Genomic DNA, 3,830 nt, shown 5'->3' with positions numbered 1-3,830 from the left:
CATTGTTTGGTGTGGGCAATCGTACTTTGGATTCACCTAGATAATGTTGGTCACGCATTGATAGGTGATCCATGGGCTACATTTGTGAATCCAACTTATGATGCTTTTCTAAGTTTGGATTGGAAAGTTTATGATTTTAAGCTCTATAAGATCTCTTCATGTGTGGATGCCTTATCAGAGTCTACGGTATTGATGGGGGTCGTGCCTATGTTAAATTTGAGGATCATACTTGGGACACTAGGGAGGATTACACATGCGGTGATGATGATGCACGCGAGGATTTAGCCTATGTTGATCATAGCTATGTGAATTACATTGATGCCTTACACACACCTATTGGAGATGATTTATACATCAGTGATGCGAATGGTGATTCTCCTAATGCAGGGGACATTAGCAGGTTCTATGATCATACCTATGTTCATATGGATATTGGCTATGAGGCGTGTATCTTAGGATTTTGTGGATGCTGACACAAGGTGATGGTTTATGCAGTTGGGGCATTCACTTTTGGATGTGCTTTGTGCCATTGGGAATGTAATCTTAATGAAGAGCACATGACTATCTTCTTTAGATGATGGTCCTTTACATGCTTAGCCTCGCCTCTAATGGTGATTTTCCACATTGGCCATTTGACCCAAGGGGTTCTAGAGCCATTGTCTTGGCGAGTGCACGATGTGGATTTCCATTTGACCCAGGAGGTTACATGGTTGTCTCTATCTCTTGTGTGCATTTGGTGGATCAAATGAGGAGGCATAATAATGAATTTTCTTGTTTCTATATTTCACTATTTGGAGGCCAATATGATGCTCAATTGGGATGTTATTGACATGGTTCTTAACGATGGTTTCTACGCAGGGGCGATTATATGAAAAATACTAGGCTTATCACGATCCAACAGAGATGATCCGCATGGCCCTTTTGGATTTTTGAAAAGAATCATAAATTACAACAATTTTTTTTCAAAGAGGTAGAAAGTCACCCATACTCCGGGGATTCAAAAAACAACCCACATGAAGGGATAATGTTTTAGAGGAATCCAAGCTAGTAACAACAACATTTTTTCTTCAAGCGTATTCACGCGTGCTTAGTCCTCTCATGCGCAATATAATAGGTTCACATTGGCAATATAATAGGTTGATAGTACCGCAAGTGGTAATATAATAGGTGGACAACATAATGGGTTGACAATGGCAATATAATAGGTTGACAATACCGCAGGAGGTAACTGTGTTGAAGATTACAGGTTTTACTATAACTGCATAAGTTTTTGGATTATGTCAAAATGTGAACATTTTTAACGTGAAGATGGACTAAATATTAGAAAGAATTATTTTGTAGATTTTTGAATGGAGGAGAGAAGGCTTTGTTTTTTAAAAACAGAAGGAAAAAACTTTATTTCTTTCTTGTCTTCTATGTCCTATTTCGACTTTAACGTCATTGCCATCGTCAACATTCCATCGACAGGTGAGCATGGATAGCAAAAAAGGTGGGAAGCACCATTTATCACCATAGCACTTGGCTCCTCAGATATGCGCGGAGTAGCCCTTACCTTAGCTAGTTGGAAGGGCTAAAATCCTTGCTTATGTTGCCCTGGGTTCGAAGCCCACGCATGTGGTGTGGTGTCCACACGTGGTTGTGTGATTTGGTGGCTTTGGCCGCCGTGAGCCACGTGTTGGTTGGTTCTTGGCAATGGTTTCTCTGCAGGCGAGACTATGTGAAAAATACTAGGCTTGGTCACAGTCCAATAGAGATGATCCACACTTTGGATTTTTGAAAAGAATCATAAATTACAAAAAAAAAAATTCAAGAGGTAGAAAGCCACCCATACTCCAAGGATTTAGAAAACAACCCATCGAAGGGATAATTTTTTCGAGGAATCCATGCTCGTAACAAGGGTCTTTTTTCTTCAAGTGTGTTCATGCGTGCCAATTAGTCCTCTCTTGTGTAATATAATAGGTTGACAATATTGTCACAGTCCAATAGAGATGATCCACATAGCCCTTTTGGATTTTTGAAAAGAATCATAAATTACAAAAAAAAGAATCAAGAGGTAGAAAGCCACCCATACTCCAAGGATTCAGAAAACAACCCACCGAAGGGATAATTTTTTCGAGGAATCCACGCTCGTAACAAGGGTCTTTTTTCTTCAAGTGTGTTCATGCGTGCTAATTAGTCCTCTCTTGTGCAATATAATAGGTTGACAATACCGCTAGTGGTGGTAATAGAATAGGTGGGCAACATAAGAGGTTGATAGTGGCAAATATAATAGGTTGACAATACTAGCAAATTATATAATAGGTTGACAATAGTGCAAGAGGTAAGTGTGTTGAAGATTATAGGTAAGTAGTAATAGAATAGGTGGATAACATAATAGGTTGACAATGGCAAATATAATTTAGGTTGACAATACTGCAAGGGGTAAGTGTGTTGAAGATTACAGGTTTATATTGTAACTGCATAAGTTTTTGGATTGTGTCAAAATGTGACCATTTGTAATGTTAAGATGTACTAAGGGTGTTTACACACTTGGGTGGAAGCCCACAAAAAAGTTTTTCCCAACCAATTAGATCACCACAGTCACCCGCCCGTCTGACATTTCTTTACAGACTGTGACCACGCCTATGCACCCTCTCAGCGCGGATGTGTTTGCTGACCAGAGCCCAACAACCACCGTTCCAGCTCCGGACGAAATAGCTTGCCCACAGCTCTCAGTTTGCAGGACCCCTTGGGCATGCCCGCGGTCTATAAAGGGTATTGTCGCGCCCAACATTATCAAAAAGGTGCCTGCTGCCGAGAGCTCTCAACCTTTTTCTTGGGGCAGGCCGGTCATTTTTTGTAAACACCCTAAATATATATTAGAAAGAATTATTTGTAACGAGAACGTGCTCTCACACGGGCTTGCGTTCTAGAGGCTTGAGCTTGATGTGGGTCCTGCATGTGGGACAGGAAGCGGTGAGAGCAGCTTTGGCGTAGAGCCAAGAATCGATGCAGTCGGAATGGAAGCCGTGCGCGCAGCCCGGTAGCACTCGAATCGCACTTAATCCCTCATCGTAAGGGGTGCGGCAGATGGCGCAGTCGCTTCCCACGAAGTTTTTCCCTTCCACATGCTGCTTGCACGTGAACGCCGTCTTGGGCATCGCAGCCTCGATGGTTGCCATGTCCACAACGAAGAAGCCGGTAGTAGTATCTCGTGTTTGAATCAGTCGCACCTCCGTGCGAAAGCCGCATGCACGCCGGATGCAGACCGTTCCCGCGAAGAGGATGAGCATTAATGCCATGGAAAGGGCCAGTAGCGCCACGAACCCAACCAGGCAAACGACTATGCCAAGCAGAAAAGACAAAGGACCTGCCATAGTAGTCGTAGCATCAGCCGCAGAAACTGGCGCTAAGAGCTCATTACGCTTTTATAGGTCGCGCCACCAGGGATTAGTCGGCAACGCTCACACGAATATGGGTGTGTGTGTTTTTCAAAAATTTCCTCTACCTTCGGAAAAAAAAAAGGAATATGTTTTTTAATGACAAAGTTTAAAACCTTGTTTCAAATAAAAGAAAACTATCACTAAAAAAGTTCCAAATTTTGAAGGTTTTTCTTCTGCAACACAGTGCTTCAGAAAAAAAGATTTTTTCAACCCTTAAAATTAAAGGCAATGCTAAACCCTAATCGGGAAAATCTCTAAAGACCATACTTATTCTGGGATTTATAATTAAAACATGTAAATTTCATCCCTTAAAATTAAAGACAATGCTGAAGTCTAACCGGGATTTTTAATTTCAGCCCAAAAAATTACACTACAAACCAAGTTATGTAAGCACTGCTGCAACATATA

The sequence above is a fragment of the Cibotium barometz genome, chromosome 21 (genome assembly GCF_041138505.1).
Source record: "Cibotium barometz isolate CiBa-2024 chromosome 21, ASM4113850v1, whole genome shotgun sequence".
Lineage (NCBI taxonomy): Eukaryota > Viridiplantae > Streptophyta > Polypodiopsida > Cyatheales > Cibotiaceae > Cibotium > Cibotium barometz.
The sequence above is the reverse complement of the archived record's forward strand: the minus strand, read 5'-3'. Positions refer to the sequence as shown.